Genomic DNA, 19,871 nt, shown 5'->3' on the forward strand with positions numbered 1-19,871 from the left:
GTCAACATATTATTCAATATAATTTCAGCTTCATCCGGTGTTCTTTCCCTGAAAAGAGAACCATCACAACTATCCAGGTAATCTCTGGAAGCATCGGTTAGTCCATTATAAAAGATATCAAGTATTTCAGGTTTCTTAAGAGGATGATTAGGCAAAGCATTAAGTAACTTGAGAAGCCTCCCCCAAGCTTGTGGGGGACTCTCTTCTTTAATTTGCACGAAGTTGTATATTTCCCTCAAAGCAGCTTGTTTCTTATGAGCAGGGAAATATTTAGCAGAGAAGTAATAAATCATATCCTAGGGACTACGCACACAACCAGGATCAAGAGAATTAAACCATATCTTAGCATCACCCTTTAATGAGAGCGGAAATATTTTGAGTATATAAAAGTAATGTGATCTCTCATAATTAGTGAACAGGGCAGCTATATCATTTAACTTAGTAAGATGTGCCACAGCAGTTTCAGATTCATAGCCATAAAATGGATTAGATTCAACCAAAGTAATTATATCAGGATCAACAGAGAATTCCTAATCCTTATCAGGAACACAAATAGGTGAAGTAGCAAAAGCAGGGTCGGGTTTCATTTTATCTCTAAGTGATTCTTTGTTCCATTTAATTAATAACCTCTTAAGCTCATATATATCTTTGCAAGCTAAAATAGCGGCAGAAGATTCCATATCAAAAAGATAGCCCTCAGGAATAACAGGCATATTTTCATCATCACTATCATGATCGTATTCAGATTCAATAATTTCTTTTTCTCTAGCCCTAGCAATTTGTTCATCAAGAAATTCACTAAGGGGCACAGTAGTATCAGGCATAGAAGCAGTTTCATCATCAGTATCATGCATAGCAGAAGTGGCATCATCAATAACATGCGACATATCAGAACGAATAGCAGAAGCAGGTGTAGGTGTCGCTAACTTACTCATAACAGAAGGTGAATCAAGTGCAGAGCTAGATGGCAGTTCCTTACCTCCCCTCGTAGTTGAGGGATAGATCTTGGTTTTTGGATCTCTCAAGTTCTTCATAGTGTCCAGAAGATATAAATCCCAAGTGACTCAAAGAATAGAGCTATGCTCCCCGGCAACGGCGCCAGAAATTAGTCTTGATAACCCACAAGTATAGGGGATCGCAACAGCTTTCGAGGGTAGAGTATTCAACCCAAATTTGTTGATTCGACACAAGGGGAGCCAAAGAATATTCTCAAGTATTAGCAACTGAGTTGTCAATTCAACCACACCTGGAAACTTAGTATCTACAACAAAGTGTTTAGTAGCAAAGTAATATGATAGTGGGGGTAGCAGCAACAAAAGTAAAGACAGCAAAATTAATGTTTTTGGTATTTTGTAGTGATTGTAACAGTAGCAGCGGGAAAGTAAATAAGCGAGAACCAGTATATGGAAAACTCGTAGGCACCGGATCAGTGATGGATAATTATGCCGGATGCGGTTCATCATGTAACAGTCATAACATAGGGTGACACAGAACTAGCTCCAATTATTCAATGTAATGTAGGCATGTATTCCGTATATAGTCATATATGCTTATGGAAAATAACTTGCATGACATCTTTTGTCCTACCCTCCCGTGGCAGCGGGGTCCTATTGGAAACTAAGGGATATTAAGGCCTCCTTATAATAGAGAACCGGAACAAAGCATTAGCACATAGTGAATACATGAACTCCTCAAACTATGGTCATCACCGTGAGTGGTCCCGATTATTGTCACTTCGGGGTTGCCGGATCATAACACATAGTAGGTGACTATAGACTTGCAAGATAGGATCAAGAACTCACATATATTCATGAAAACATAATAGGTTCAGATCTGAAATCATGGCACTCGGGCCCTAGTGACAAGCATTAAGCATAGCAAAGTCATAGCAACATCAATCTCAGAACATAATGGATACTAGGGATCAAACCCTAACAAAACTAACTCAATTACATGATAAATATCATCCAACCCATCACCGTCCAGCAAGCCTATGATGGAATTACTCACGCACGGCGGTGAGCATCATGAAATTGGTGATGGAGGATGGTTGATGATGACGACGGCGACGAATCCCCCTCTCTGGAGCCCCGAACGGACTCCAAATCAGCCCTCCCGAGAGGTTTTAGGGTTTGGCAGCGGCTCCGTATCGTAAAATGCAGTGATTTCTTCTCCCTGATTTTTCTCTCTCCGAAAGCAAATATATATAGTTGGAGTTGGCGTCGAAGGGTTTCCAGGGGGCCCACGAGGTGGGGGCGCCCTAGGGGGGGCGCCCCCACCCTCGTGAGAAGGGTGTGGGCCCCCAAGTGTTCATCTTTGGCGAGGATTTTTTATTGTTTTTTCTAAGATGTTCCGTGGAGTTTCAGGTCATTCCGAGAATATTCGTTTTCAGCACATAAAACAACACCATGGCAATTCTGCTGAAAACAACGTCAGTCCGGGTTAGTTCCATTCAAATCATACAAGTTAGAGTCCAAAACAAGGGCAAAAGTGTTTGGAAAAGTAGATACGACGGAGACGTATCAGCCATGCGTTCAGTACTTGATCGGTCGGATCGTGAAGACGTACGACTACATGAACCGTGTTGTGCTAACGCTTCTGCTTTCGGTCCAAGAGGGTACGTGGACACACTCTCCCCTCTCATTGCTATGCATCACCATGATCTTGCGTGTGCGTAGGATTTTTTTTGAAATTACTACGTTCCCCAACAGTGGCATCCGAGCCAGGTTTTATGCATTGATGTAATATGCACGAGTAGAACACAAGCGAGTTGTGGGCGATATAAGTCATACTGCTTACCAGCATGTCACACTTTGGTTCGGCGGTATTGTTGGATGAAGCGGCCCGGACCGACATTACGCGTACGCTTACGCGAGGCTGGTTTTACCGCCGTGCTATGCACACAGGTGACTAGCGGGTGTCAGTTTCTCCAACTTTAGTTGAACCGAGTGTGGCTACGCCCGGTCCTTGAGAAGGTTAAAACAACACTAACTTGACAAACTATCATTGTGGTTTTGATCCGTAGGTAAGAACGGTTCTTGCTCAGCCCATAGCAGCCACGTAAAACTTGCAACAACAAAGTAGATGACATCTAACTTGTTTTTGCAGGGCATGTTGTGATGTGATATGGTCAAGACGTGATGAGATATAAGTTGTTGTATAAGATGATCATGTTTTGTTGAAGTTATCGGCAACTGGCAGAAGCCTTATGGTTGTCTCTTTATTGCATAAGATGCAAGCGCCAAATAATTGCTTTACTTTATCGCTATGCGATAGCAATAGTTGCAAGAGCAATAGTTGGCGAGACGACCATGTGACGACACATTGATATAGATCAAGATGATGGAGATCATGGTGTCATGCCGGTGACGATGGAAATCATGACGATGCTTTGGAGATGGAGATCAAAGGCACAAGATGATGATGGCCATATCATGTCACATATTTTGATTGCATGTGATGTTTATCTTTTATACATCTTATTTTGCTTAGTTCGACGGTAGCTTTATAAGATGATCTCTCACTAATTATCAAGGTACAAGTGTTCTCCCTAAGTATGCACCATTGCGAAAGTTCTTCATGCTGAGACACCACATGATGATCGGGTGTGATAGGTCTATGTTCAAATACAACGGGTGCAAAACAGTTGCACACATGGAATACTCAGGTTAAACTTGACGAGCCTAGCATATAACAGATATGGCCTCGGAACACTGAGACCGAAAGGTCGAGCGTGAATCATATAGTAGATATGATCAACATAGTGATGTTCACCATTGAAACTACTCCATCTCATGTGATGATCGGACATGGTTTAGTTGATATGGATCACGTGATCACTTAGAGGATTAGAGGGATGTCTATCTAAGTGGGTGTTCTTAAGTAATATGATTAATTGAACTTAAATTTATCATGAACTTAGTCCTGGTAGTATTAGCATATCTATGTTGTAGATCAATAGCTCGCGTTTAGCTCCCCTGTTTTATTTTTGATATGTTCCTAGAGAAAACTAAGTTGAATGATGTTAGTAGCAATGATGTGGATTGGATCCGTGATCTGAGGTTTATCCTCATTGCTGCACAGAAGAATTATGTCCTTGATGCACCGCTAGGTGACAAACCTATTGCAGGAGCAGATGCAGATGTTATGAACGTTTGGCTAGCTCAATATGATGACTACTTGATAGTTTAGTGCACCATGCTTAAACGGCTTAGAATCGGGACTTCAAAGACGTTTTGAACGTCATGGACCATATGAGATGTTCTAGGAGTTGAAGTTAATATTTCAAGGAAATACCCGAGTTGAGAGATATGAAGTCTCCAACAAGTTCTATAGCTAAAATGTGGAGGAGAATAGCTCAAGCAGTGAGCATGTGCTCAGATTGTCTGGGTACTACAATCGCTTGAATCAAGTGGGAGTTAATCTTCCAGATAAAATAGTGATTGACAGAATTCTCTAGTCACCATCACCAAGTTAGTAGAACTTCGTGATGAACTATAATATGCAAGGGATAACGGAAACGATTCCCAAGCTCTTCGTGATGCTGAAATCGACGAAGGTAGAAATCAAGAAAAGCATCAAGTGTTGATGGTAAACAAAACCACTAGTTTCAAGTAAAGGGACAAAGGGATGAAAGGGGAACTTCAAGAAGAACGGCAAGCAAGTTGCTGCTCAAGTGAAAAAATCCAAGTCTGGACCTAAGCCTGAAACATAGTGCTTCTACTGCAAAGGGACTGGTCACTAGAAGCGGAACTACCCCAAGTAATTGGCGGATAAGAAGGATGGAAAAGTGGACATAGTTATTTGATACTAGTGTTTATAGCAACCCCTCAGTATTTGATACTAGTTCAGTTGCTAAGAATAGTAACTCGAAATGGGAGTTGCAGAATGAACAGAGACTAGTTAAGGGTGAAGTGACGATGTGTATTGGAAATGGTTCCAAGATTGATATGATCATCTTCGCACACTTCCTATACTTTCGGGATTAGTGTTAAACCTAAAATAAATGTTATTTAGTGTTTGCGTTGAGCATGAATATGATTGGATCATGTTTATTGCAATACAGTTATTCATGTAAGTTAGAGAATAATTGTTGTTCTGTTTACATGAATAAAACCTTCTATGGTCATACACCCAATGAAAATGGTTTGTTGGATCTCGATAGTAGTGATACACATATTCATAATGTTGAGGCCAAAAGATGCAGAGTTGATAATGATAGTGCAACTTATTTGTGGCACTGCCGTTTAGGTCATATCAGTGTAAAGCGCATGAAGAAGCTCCATATTGATGGACTTTTGGAACCACTTGATTATGAATCACTTGGTACTTGCGAACCGTGCCTCATGGGAAAGATGACTAAAACGCCGTTCTCCGGAACTATGGAGAGAGCAACAGATTTGTTGGAAATCATACATACAGATGTATGTGGTCCGATGAATGTTGAGGCTCGTGGCGGATATCATTATTTTCTCACCTTCACAGATGATTTAAGCAGATATTGGTATATCTACTTAATGAAACATAAGTTTGAAACGTTTGAAAAGCTCAAAGAATTTCAAAGTGAAGTTGAAAATCATTGTAACAAGAAAATAAAGTTTCTACGATCTGATCGTGGAGGAGAATATTTGAGTTATGAGTTTGGTATTCATTTGAAACAATGCAGAATAGTTTCTCAACTCACGCCACCTGGAACACCACAACGTAATGGTGTGTCCGAACGTCGTAATCAGACTTTACTAGATATGGTACGATCTATGATGTCTCTTACTGATTTACCACTATCATTTTGGGGTTATGCATTAGAGACAGCTACATTCACGTTAAATAGGGCACCATCTAAATCTGTTGAGACGACACCGTATGAACTATGGTTTGGCAAGAAACCTAAGCTGTCATTTCTTAAAGTTTGAGGTTGCAATGCTTATGTGAAACAATTTCAACCTGATAAGCTCAAACCCAAATCCAAGAAGTCGTCTTCATAGGATACCCAAAAAGAAAATGTTGGGTACACCTTCTATCACAGATCCGAAGGCAAGATATTCATTGCTGAGAATGGATCCTTTCTAGAGAAGGAGATTCTCTCAAAAGAAGTGAGTGGGAGGAAAGTAGAACTTGATGAGGTAACTGTACCTGCTCCCTTATTGGAAAGTAGTTCATCACAAAAATCTATTCCTGTGACTACTACACCAATTAGTGAGGAAGCCAATGATGATGATCATGTAACTTCAGATCAAGTTACTACCGAACCTCGTAGGTAAACCAGAGTGAGATCCGCACCAGAGTGGTATGGTAATCCTGTTCTGGAGGTCATGTTACTTGACCATGATGAACCTATGAACTATGAGGAAGCGATGATGAGCCCAGATTCCGTGAAATGGCTTGAGGCCATGAAATCTGAGATGAGATCCATGTATAAGAACAAAGTATGGACTTTGATTGACTTGCCCAGAGATCGGCGAGCCATTGAGATTAAATGGATCTTCAAGACGAAGACGGACGCTAATAGTAGTGTTACTATCTACAAAGCTAGAATTGTCGCAAAAGGTTTTCGACAAGTTCAAGGTGTTGACTATGATGAGAGTTTCTCACTCGTATCTATGCTTAAGTCTGTCCGAATCATGTTAGCAATTGCCACATTTTATGAAATCTGGCAAATGGATAAACAAAACTACATTCCTTAATGGATTTATTAAAGAAGAGTTGTATATGATGCAACAAGAAAGTTTTGTCAATCCTAAAGGTGCTAACAAAATATGCAAGCTCCAGCGATCCATCTATGGACTAGTGCAATCATCTCGGAGTTGGAATATATGCTTTGATAAGTTGATCAAAGCATATAGTTTTATACAGACTTGCGGTGAAGCCTGTATTTACAAGAAAATGAGTGGGAGCACTACAACATTTCTGATAAGTATATGTGAATGACATATTGTTGATCGGAGATAATGTAGAATTATTCCGCAAAGCATAAAGGAGTGTTTGAAAGGAGTTTTTCAAAGAAAGACCTCAGTGAAGCTGCTTACATATTGAGCATCAAGATCTATAGAGATAGATCAAGACGCTTGATAAGTTTTTCAATGAGTACATACCTTGACAAGATTTTGAAGTAGTTCAAAATGGAACAGTCAAAAAAAGAGTTCTTGCCTGTGTTACAAGGTGTGAAACTGAGTAAGACTCAAAGCCCGACCACGGCAGAAGATAGAAAGAGAATGAAAGTCATTCCCTATGCCTCGGCCATAGGTTCTATAAAATATGCCATGTTGTGTACCAGATCTATTGTATACCCTACACTGATTTTGGCAAGGGGTACAATAGTGATCTAGGAGTAGATCACTGGAGAGCGGTCAAAATTATCCTTAGTGGAATAAGGATATGTTTCTCGATTACGGAGGTGACAAAAAGGTTCGTCGTAAAGGGTTATGTCGATGCAAATTTTGACACTGATCCAGATGACTCTAAATCTCAATCTAGATACATATTGAAAGTGGGAGCAATTAGCTAGAGTAGCTCTGTGCAGAGCATTGTTGACATAGAAATTTGCAAAATACTTACGGATCTGAATGTGGCAGACCCGTTGACTAAACTTCTCTCACAAGCAAAACATGATCACACTTTAGTATTCTTTGGGTGTTAATCACATAGCGATGTGAACTAGATTGTTGACTCTAGTAAACCCTTTGGGTGTTGGTCACACAACGATGTGAACTATGGGTGTCAATCACATGGTGATGTGAACTATTGGTGTTAAATCACATGGAGATGTGAACTAGATTATTGACTCTAGTGCAAGTCGGAGACTGAAGGAAATATGCCCTAGAGGCAATAATAACGTTATTATTTATTTCCTTATATCATGATAAATGTTTATTATTGATGCTAGAATTGTATTAATCGGAAACATGATACATGTGTGAATACATAGACAAACAGAGTGTCACTAGTATGCCTCTACTTGACTAGCTCGTTGATCAAAGATGGTTATGTTTCCTAGCCATAGACAAAGAGTTGTCATTTGATTAACGGGATCACATCATTAGGGGAATGATGTGATTGACTTGACCCATTCCGTTAGCTTAGCACTTGATCGTTTAGTTTGTTGCTATTGCTTTCTTCATGACTTATACATGTTCCTATGACTATGAGATTATGCAACTTCCGTTTACTGGAGGAACACTTTGTGTGCTACCAAACGTCACAACGTAATTATAAAGGTGCTCTACAGGTGTCTCCAAAGGTACTTGTTGGGTTGGCGAATTTTGAGATTAGGATTTGTCACTCCGATTGTCGGAGAGGTATCTCTGGGCCCTCTCGGTAATGCACATCACTTAAGCCTTGCAAGCATTGCAACTAATGAGTTAGTTGCGGGATGATGTATTATGGAACAAGTAAAGAGACTTGCCGATAACGAGATTGAACTAGGTATTGAGATACCAATGATCGAATCTCGGGCAAGTAACATACCGATGACAAAGGGAACAACGTATGTTGTTATGCGGTTTGACCGATAAAGATCTTCGTAGAATATGTAGGAGCCAATATGAGCATCCAGGTTCCGCTATTGGTTATTGACCGGAGACGTGTCTCGGTCATGTCTACATAGTTCTCAAACCCGTAGGGTCCACACGCTTAAAGTTCGATGACGGTTATATTATGAGTTTATGTGTTTTGATGTACCGAACGTAGTCCGGTGTCCCGAATGAGATCGGGGACCTGACGAGGAGTCTCGAAATGGTCGAGACGTAAAGATCGATATATTGGACGACTATATTCGAACACCGGAAAGGTTCCGAGTGATTCGGGTATTTATCAGAATATCGGGGAGTTACGGGAATTTGCCGGGGAGTGTATGGGCCTTATTGGGCTTTAGGGGAAAGAGAGAGAGGCAGGCCCCCCCCCCAAGACCTAGTCCGAATTGGACTAGGGGGAAGGGCTGCGCCCCCTCCTTCCTTCTCTTCTCTTTTCCCTTTCCTTCTCTCCTACTCCTACTACTTGGAAGTGCTCCTAGTTCTACTAGGAAAGGGGGAATCCTACTCCCGGTGGGAGTAGGACTCCCCTAGGGCGCACCATAGAGAGGGCTGGCCCCTCCCCTCCTCCACTCCTTTATATACGTGGCCAGGGGGCACCCCATAGACACAACAATTGATCTCTTGATCTCTTAGCCGTGTGCGGTGCCCCCTCCACCATAATCGACCTCGATCATATTGTAGCGGTGCTTACGCGAAGCCCTGCGTCGGTAGAACATCATCAAAGTCACCACGCCGTCATGCTGACGGAACTCTCCCTCAACCTCGGCTGGATCGGAGTTTGAGGGACGTCATCGAGTTGAACGTGTGCAGAACTCGGAGGTGCCGTGCGTTTGGTACTTGATCGGTCGGATCGTGAAGACGTACGACTACATGAACCGCGTTGTGCTAACGCTTGCACTTTCGGTCTATGAGGGTACGTGGACACACTCTCCCCTCTCGTTGCTATGCATCACCATGATCTTGCGTGTGCGTATGATTTTTTTGAAATTACTACGTTCCCCAACAATATCCTGTTTTGGACATTATTATACACTTTTATAGTATTTTTGGGACTAACCTATTAACCGGAGGCCCAACCCAGAATTGCTGTTTTTTGCCTATTTTAGGGTTTCGCAGAAAAAGAATATCAAACGGGGTCCAAACGGAATGAAACCTTCGGGAACGTGATTTTCGGAACGAACATGATCCAGAGGACTTGGACCCTACGCCAAACAATCAACCAGGAAGGCACGAGGTAGGGGGGCGCGCCTACCCCCCCAGGCGTGCCCTCCACCCTTGTGGGGCCCATGTTGCTCCACCTACGTACTCCTTCCTCCTATATATACATGCGTACCCCCAAACTACCAGATACGGAGCCAAAACCCTAATTCCACCACCGTAACTTTTTGTATCCACGAGATCCCATCTTGGGGCCCTTTCCGGAGCTCCGCCAGAGGGGGTATCGATCACGGAGGGCTTCTACATCAACACCATAGCCTCTCCGATGAAGTGTGAGTAGTTTACTTCAGACCTTCAGGTCCATAGTTATTAGCTAGATGGCTTATTCTCTCTTTTTGGATCTCAATTACAAAGTTCTCCCCCTCTCTTGTGGAGATCTATTCGATGTAATCTTCTTTTGCGGTGTGTTTGTTGAGACCGATGAATTGTGGGTTTATGATCAAGTTTATCTATGAAAAATATTTCAATCTTCTCTGAATTCTTTTATGTATGATTGGTTATCTTTGCAAGTCTCTTCGAATTATCAGTTTGGTTTGGCCTACTAGATCGATCTTTCTTGCAATGGGAGAAGTGCTTAGCTTTGGGTTCAATCTTGCGGTGTCCTTTCCCAGTGACACTAAGGGCAGAAAGGCACGTATTGTATTGTTGCCATCGAGGATATCAAGATGGGGTTTATATCATATTGCATGAGTTTATCCCTCTACATCATGTCATCTTGCTTAAAGCGTTACTCTGTCCTCTTGAACTTAATTAATACTCTAAATGCATGCTAGATAGCGGACGATGTGTGGAGTAATAGTAGTAGATGCAGGCATGAGTCGGTCTACTTGTCTTGGACGTGATGCCTATATACATGATCATACCTAGATATTCTCATAACTATGCTCAATTCTGTAAATTGCTCAACAGTAATTTGTTCACCCACCGTAATACTTATGCTCTCGAGAGAAGCCACTAGTGAAACCTATGGCCCCCGGGTCTATTTTCCATCATATTAATCTTCCAATACCTAGTTATTTTATTTGCCATTTATTTTACTTGCATCTTTATTTCTCTTTATCATAAAAATACCAAAAATATTATCTTATCATATCTATCAGATCTCACTCTCGTAGGTGACCGTGAAGGGATTGACAACCCCTTTATCGCGTTGGTTGTGAGGAGTTTATTTGTTTGTGTAGGTGCGAGGGACTTGTGCGTGGCCTCCTACTGGATTTATACCTTGGTTCTAAAAAATCGAGGGAAATACTTACGCTGCTCTGCTGCATCACCCTTTCCTCTTCAAGTGAAAACCAACGCAGTGCTCAAGAGGTAGCAAGAAGGATTTCTGGCGCCATTGCCGGGGAGTCTACGCAAAAGTCAACATACCAAGTACCCATCACAAACCCTTATCTCCCGCATTACATTATTTGCCATTTGCCTCTCGTTTTCCTCTCCCCCACTTCACCCTTGCCATTTTATTCGCCCTCTCTCTCTCCATCCTCCCTCTCTTTCTCTATTCGCCTCTTTTTGCCCGTTTCTTGTTTGCTTGTGTGTCGGATTGCTTGCTTGTCGTTATGGCTAATCCCTTATCTTCCCCTTTGTCTCCCGAGTTTGAGGTTCTTCACTTCAAACAAAGACAAGGAGAAAACTTAAAAGATGCTTGGTTTAGAATGATGGGATTTTATCGTAATTGCACCCTAGAGGTGAATTTTAGAATTCTGCTTCGCAACTTTTATGTTGGATTGAATATGTCTCATAGACAACTCTTGGATTGCGTTGCCAAAGGAAATTTTATTGAAATTGATCCCAGTATTGCACATGAAATTATAGAGGGTATAGTGGGAACACTACCCCAACAAAAGGGGCATCATCATACCCAAGAAGAAACGCAAGTCTTTGAGAAAATTTGCGAAGTAACGAAGATTTTACAAAAATCTCTTGAACCACTTAAGAGTGTTAGCGGAAATCTCCACCACATGAATATGTTGATTACCCTTTGCAATAAGCGGTTGGACTCTTTAGATCTCAAAATTTCCGAATATGGAGGGAAACTAAAGAACCTCCCGGGTTCGAGCATAACTCCGCAAAAAAAAATTAAAGACCCAAGATGGCAATACCTAGATCTATCCTTGCTTTCATGCCTAGCTAGGGGCGTTAAACGATAGCGCTTGTTGGGAGCAACCCAATTTTATTTTTATTCCTTTCTTTTTGCTCCTGTTTAGTATTAATTAATTTATCTAGCCTCTTTTTTGGTTGTATTTTTTGTGTTTTATTAGTGTTTGTGCCAAGTAGAACCGTTGGGAAGACTTGGGGAAAGTCTTTTTAATCTTGCTGTAAAAAACAGAAACTTTAGCGCTCACGAGAACTGCTGCCATTTTTATTTGGAAAGTGATATTTAGTTAATTATTTTTGAATATGATTAATAGATAAATTCCTCACGTCCAGAAATTTATTTTAGAATTTTTGGGGTTCCAGATCTTGCGTTACCTACAGATTACTACAGACTGTTCTGTTTTTGACAGATTCTTTTTTCCGCGTGTTGTTTGCTTATTTTGATGAATCTATGGCTAGTAAAATAGTTTATAAACCATATAGAAGTTGGAATACAGTAGGTTTAACACCAATATAAATAAAGAATGAGTTCATTACAGTACCTTGAAGTGGTGTTTTGTTTTCTTTCGCTAACGGAGCTCACGAGATTTTCTATTTTAAGTTTTGTGTTGTGAAGTTTCCAAGTTTTGGGTAAAAGAATTGATGGATTATGGAACAAGGAGTGGCAAGAGCCTAAGCTTGGGGATGCCCATGGCACCCCAAGACAATCTAAGGACACCTAAAAGCCAAAGCTTAGAGATGCCCCGGAAGGCATCGCCTCTTTCGTCTACTTCTATCGTAACTTTAGTTGGAGCTATATTTTTATTTACCACATGATATGTGTTTTGCTTGTTGCGTCTTGTATTATTTGATTCTTTATTTGTTAGTTTTCCACAATCATCCTTGCTGCACACACCTTTTTGAGAGAGACACTGATGATTTGGAAATTGTTAGAATACTCTATGTGCTTCACTTATATCTTTTGAGTTATATAGTTTTTGCTCTAGTGCTTCACTTATATCTTTTAGGGCAAGATGGTGGATTTGTTTTATAGAAACTTTTGTTCTCTCATGCTTCACTTAGATTATTTTGAGAGTCCTACAAAACAGCATTTTAATTTGCTTTAATTATTTTAGGCATTCGAGATTAATATTTTTTTTCTTATGAGTGTGTTGAATACTATGAGAAGTTTGATACTTGATAATTGTTTTGAGATATGGAGATGGTGATATTAGAGTCGTGCTAGTTGAGTAGTTGTGAATTTGAGAAATGATTGTGTTGAAGTTTGTGATTCCCGTAGCATGCACGTATGGTGAACCGTTATGTTAAGAAGTCGGAGCATGATGTATTTACTGATTGTCCTCCTTATGAGTGGTGGTCGGGGACGAGCGATGGTCTTTTCCTACCAATCTATCCCCCTAGGAGCATGCGCGTAGTACTTTGCTTCAATAACTAATAGATTTTTGCAATAAGTATGTGAGTTCTTTATGACTAATGTTGAGTCCATGGATTATACGCACTCTCACCCTTCCACCATTGCTAGCCTCTCTAATACCACGCACCTTTCGCCGGTATCATACACCCACCATATACCTTCCTCAAAACAGCCACCATACCTACCTATCATGACATTTCCATAACCATTCCGAGATATATTGCCATGCAACTTTCCACAGTTCCGTTTACTATGACACGCTCCATAATTGTCATATTGCTTCGCATGATCATGTAGTTGACATTTTAGTTGTGGCAAAGCCACCGTTCATAATTCTTTCATATAAGTCATTCATGCATCTTTGCTATCCCGGTATACCGCCGGAGGCATTCATATAGAGTCATACTTTGTTCTAGTATCGAGTTGTAATCATTGAGTTGTAAATAAATAGAAGTGTGATGATCATCATTCATAGAGTATTGTCCCAATAATAAAAAAAAGAAAAAAGAGAAAGGCCAAATAAAAAAAAAGAAGCCCCCCCCCAAAGAATAAATAAATAAACAAAAAGGGGCAATACTACTATCCTTTTTCCACACTTGTGCTTCAAAGTAGCACCATGATCTTCATGATAGAGAGTCTCCTATGCTATCACTTTCATATACTAGTGGGAATTTTTCATTATAGAACTTGGCTTGTATATTCCAATGATGGGCTTCCTCAAAATGCCCTAGGTCTTTGTGAGCAAGCAAGTTGGATGCACACCCACTTAGTTCTTTTTGTTGAGCTTTCATATACTTATAGCTCTAGTGCATCCGTTGCATGGCAATCCCTACCCACTCACATTGATATCTATTAATGGGCATCTCCATAGCCCGTTGATACGCCTAGTTGATGTGAGACTATTTTCTCCCTTTTTGTCTTCTCCACAACCACCATTATATTCCACATATAGTGCTATGTCCATGGCTCACGCTCATGTATTGCGTGAAGATTGAAAAAGTTTGAGAACACCAAAAGTATGAAACAATTGCTGGGCTTGTCATCGGGGTTGTGCATGATTTAAATACTTTGTGTGGTGAAGATGGAGCATAGCCAGACTATATGATTTTGTAGGGATAACTTTCTTTGGCCATGTTATTTTGAAGAGACATAATTGCTTAGTTAGTATGCTCGAAGTATTATTATTTCTATGTCAATATTGAACTTTTGTCTTGAATCTTTTGGATCTGAATATTCATACCACAATTAAGAGAATTACATTGAAATTATGCCAAGTAGCATTCCACATCAAAAATTCTATTTTTATCATTTACATACTCGAGGACGAGCAGGAATTAAGCTTGGGGATGCTTGATACGTCTCCAACGTATCTATAATTTTTTATTGTTCCATGCTATGTTATATCCTGTTTTGGACATTATTGGGCTTTATTATACACTTTTATATTATTTTTGGGACTAACATATTAACCGGAGGCCCAGCCCAAAATTGCTGTTTTTTTGCCTATTTTAGGGTTTCGCAGAAAAAGAATATCAAACGGAGTCCAAACGGAATGAAACCTTTGGGAATGTGATTTTCGGAACGAACATGATCCAGAGGACTTGGACCCTACGTGAAGCAATTAACCAAGAAGGCACGAAGTAGGGGGCGCGCCTACCCCCCAGGCGCGCCCTCCACCCTCATGGGGCCCATGTTGCTCCACCGATGTACTCCTTCCTCCTATATATACCTACGTACCCCCAAACTACCAGATACGGAGCCAAAACCCTAATTCCACCGCCGTAACTTTCTGTATCCACGAGATCCCATCTTGGGGCCTTTTTCGAAGCTCCGCCGGAGGGGGTATCGATCACGGAGGGCTTCTACATCAACACCATAGCCTCTCCGATGAAGTGTGAGTAGTTTACTTCAGGCCTTCGGGTCCATAGTTATTAGCTAGATGGCTTCTTCTCTCTTTTTCGATCTCAATAGAAAGTTCTCCCCCTCTCTTGTGGAGATCTATTCGATGTAATCTTCTTTTGCGGTGTGTTTGTTGAGACCGAGGAATGTGGGTTTATGATCAAGTTTAACTATGAACAATATATGAATCTTCTCTGAATTCTTTTATGTATGATTGGTTATCTTTGCAAGTCTCTTCGAATTATCAGTTTGGTTTGGCCTACTAGATTGATCTTTCTTGCAATGGGAGAAATGCTTAGATTTGGGTTCAATCTTGCGGTGTCCTTTCCGAGTGACAGTGAGGGCAGCAAGGCACGTATTGTATTGTTGCCACTGAGGATAACAAGATGGGGTTTATATCATATTGCATGAGTTTATCCCTCTACATCATGTCATCTTGCTTAAAGCGTTACTCTGTCCTCTTGAACTTAATACTCTAGATGCATGCTGGATAGCGGTCGATGTGTGGAGTAATAGTAGTAGATGCAGGCAGGAGTCGGTCTACTTGTCTTGGACGTGATGCCTATATACATGATCATACCTAGATATTCTCATAACTATGCTCAATTTTGTCAATTGCTCAACAGTAATTTGTTCACCCACCGTAATACTTATGCTCTCGAGAGAAGCCACTAGTGAAACCTATGACCCCTGGGTCTATTTTCCATCATATTAATCTTCCAATACCTAGTTATTTCCTTTGCCATTTATTTTACTTGCATCTTTATTTCTCTTTATCATAAAAATTCCAAAAATATACCATATCTATCAGATCTCACTCTCATAGGTGACCTTGAAGGGATTAACAACCCCTTTATCGCGTTGGTTGTGAGGAGTTTTTTTGTTTATGTAGGTGCGAGGGACTCATGCGTGGCCTCCTACTGGATTGATACCTTGGTTCTCAAAAACCGAGGGAAATACTTACGCCGCTCTGCTACATCACCCTTTCCTCTTCAAGGGAAAACCAACGCAGTGCTCAAGAGGTAGCACTGTCTCTAATGTATAACCCCAAAACGATAGTGGTAATTCGGTAAGAGACATCATAGATTGCACCATATCCAATAAAGTACGGTTATGACGTCCGGACACACCATTACGCTGTGGTGTTCCAGGTGGCGTGAGTTGTGAAACTTATTCCACATTGTTTTCAGCTGAAGGCCAAACTCATAACTCAAATATTTGCCTCCACGATCAAATCATAGAAACTTTATTTTCTTGTTACGATGATTCTCCGCTTCACTCTGAAATTCTTTGAACTTTTCAAATGTTTCAGACTTGTGTTTTATTAAGTAGATATACCCATATCTGCTCAAATCATCTGTGAAGGTCAGAAAATAATGAGACCCGCCGCGAGCCTCAACACTCATCGGACTGCATACATCGTTATGTATTATATCCAATAAGTCAGTGGCTCGCTCCATTGTTCCGGAGAACAGAGTCTTAGTCATCTTGCCCATGAGGCATGGTTCGCAAGCATCAAGTGATTCCAAAAAGTCCATCCGCATGGAGTTTCTTCATGCGCTTTACACCAATATGACCTGAACGGCTGTGCCACAAATATGTTGCACTATCATTATCAACTTTGCATCTTTTGGCATCAATATTACGAATATGTGTACCATGATCGAGATTCAACAAACCATTCACATTGGCTGTATGACCATTGAAGGTTTTATTCATGTAAATAGAACAACAATTATTCTCTGACTTAAATGAATAACCATATTACAATAAACACGATCCAATCATATTCATGCTCAATGCAAACACCAAATAACATTTATTTAGGTTCAACAGTAATCCCGAAGGTAGAGGGAGTATGCGATGGTAATCTTATCAACCTTGGAATCACTTCCAACTGTTGGGGAACGTAGTAATTTAAAAAAAATTCCTACGCACACGCAAGATCATGGTGATGCACATCAACGAGAGGGGAGAGTGTTGTCTACGTACCCTCGTAGACAGGAAGCGGAAGCATTATAACAACGCGGTTGATGTAGTCATACGTCTTCACGACCCGACCAATCAAGCACCGAAACTACGGCACCTCCCCGGACTCCTATCCAGCAAAGTGCCGGGGATGAGTTCCGTCAGCACGACGGCATGGTGACGATCTTGATGTTCTACCGTCGCAGGGCTTCGCCTAAGCACCGCTAAAATATTATCGAGGATTATGGTGGAGGGGGGCACCGCACACGGCTAAGAGATCAATGATCAATTGTTGTCTCTCTGGGGTGCCCCCTTGCCCCCGTATATAAAGGAGTGGAGGAGGGGGCCGGCCAAGGAGGGTGGCGCGCCCAAGGGGGGAGTCCAACTCCCACCGGGAGTAGGACTCCCCTTTTTCCTATTAGGAGTAGGAGAGGGAAAGGAAGAGGAAGGAGGGAGGAAGGAAAGGGGGGCCGTCCCCCTCCCAATTCGGATTGGGCTTGGGGGGGGGGCGCCCCCTCCGTTGCTCAATTCCCCTCCTTTCCACTAAGGCCCAATAAGGCCCATATACCTCCCGGGGGGTTCCGATAACCTCTCGGTGATCCGGTATTGTCCCAATCTTACCCGGAACCTTTCCGGTGTCCAAATATAGTCATCCAATATATCGATCTTTATGTCTCGACCATTTCGTGACTCCTCGTCAAGTCCGTGATCATATCTGGGACTCTGAACAACCTTCGGTACATCAAAATATATAAACTCATAATGAAACTGTCATCGTAACGTTAAGCGTGCGGAACCTACGGGTTCGAGAACAATGTAGACATGACCGAGACACATCTCTGGTCAATAACCAATATCGGAACCTGGATGCTCATATTGGCTCCTACATATTCTACGAAGATCTTTGTCGGTGAGACCGCATAACAACATACGTTGTTCCCTTTGTCATCGGTATGTTACTTGCCCGAGATTCGATCGTCGGTATCTCAATACCTAGTTCAATCTCGTTACCAGCAAGTCTCTTTACTCGTTCCGTAATACATCATCTTGCAACTAACTTATCAGTTGCATTGCTTGCAAGGCTTAAGTGATGTGTATTACTGAGAGGGCCCAGAGATACCTCTCCGGCAATCGGAACGACAAATCCTAATCTCGAAATACGCCAACCCAACATGTACCTTTGGAGACACCTGTAGAGCACCTTTATAATCACCCAGTTACGTTGTGACGTTTGGTAGCACACAAAGTGTTCCTCCAGTAAACGGGAGTTGCATAATCTCATAGTCATAGGAACATGTATAAGTCATGAAGAAAGCAATAGCAACATACTAAACGATCGGGTGCTAAGCTAATGGAATGGGTCATGTCAATCACATCATTCTCCTAATGATGTGATCCCGTTAATCAAATGACAACTCATGTCTATGGTTAGGAAACATAACCATCTTCAATTAACGAGCTAGTCAAGTAGAGGCATACTAGTGACACTTTGTTTGTCTATGTATTCACACAAGTATTACGTTTCCGGTTAATACAATTCTAGCATGAATAATAAACATTTATCATGATATAAGGAAATAAATAATAACTTTATTATTGCCTCTAGGGCATATTTCCTTCAGTCTCCCACTTGCACTAGAGTCAATAATCTAGATTACACAGTAATGATTCTAACACCCACGGAGCCTTGGTGCTGATCATGTTTTGCTCGTGGAAGAGGCTTAGTCAATGGGTCTGCTACATTCAGATCCGTATGTATCTTGCAAATCTCTATGTCTCCCACATGGACTAGATCCTGGATGGAATTGAAGCGTCTCTTGATGTGCTTGGTTCTCTTGTGAAATCTGGATTCCTTTGCCAAGGCAATTGCATCAGTATTGTCACAAAAGATTTTCATTGGACCCGATGCACTAGGTATGACACCTAGATCGGATATGAACTCCTTCATCCAGACTCCTTCGTTTGCTGCTTCCGAAGCAGCTATGTACTCCGCTTCACATGTAGATCCCGCCACGACGCTTTGTTTAGAACTGCACCAACTGAAAGCTCCATCGTTTAATGTAAATACGCATCCGGTTTGCGATTTAGAATCGTCTGGATCAGTGTCAAAGCTTGCATCAACATAACCATTTATGATGAGCTCTTTGTCACCTCCATATACGAGAAACATATCCTTAGTCCTTTTCAGGTATTTCAGGATGTTCTTGACCGCTGTCCAGTGATCCACTCCTAGATTACTTTGGTACCTCCCTGCTAGACTTATAGAAAGGCACACATCAGGTCTGGTACACAGCATTGCATACATGATAGAGCCTATGGCTGAAGCATAGGGAACATCTTTCATTTTCTCTCTATCTTCTGCAGTGGTCGGGCATTGAGTCTTACTCAACTTCACACCTTGTAACACAGGCAAGAATCCTTTCTTTGCTTGATCCATTTTGAACTTCTTCAAAACTTTGTCAAGGTATGTGCTTTGTGAAAGTCCAATTAAGCGTCTTGATCTATCTCTATAGATCTTAATGCCCAATATGTAAGCAGCTTCACCGAGGTCTTTCATTGAAAAACTCTTATTCAAGTATCCCTTTATGCTATCCAGAAATTCTATATCATTTCTGATTAGCAATATGTCATCCACATATAGTATCAGAAATGCTACAGAGCTCCCACTCACTTTCTTGTAAATGCAGGCTTCTCCAAAAGTCTGTACAAAACCAAATGCTTTGATCACACTATCAAAGCATTTATTCCAA

The sequence above is a fragment of the Triticum dicoccoides genome, chromosome 5A, assembly GCF_002162155.2.
Source record: "Triticum dicoccoides isolate Atlit2015 ecotype Zavitan chromosome 5A, WEW_v2.0, whole genome shotgun sequence".
Classification (NCBI taxonomy): Eukaryota; Viridiplantae; Streptophyta; class Magnoliopsida; order Poales; family Poaceae; genus Triticum; species Triticum dicoccoides.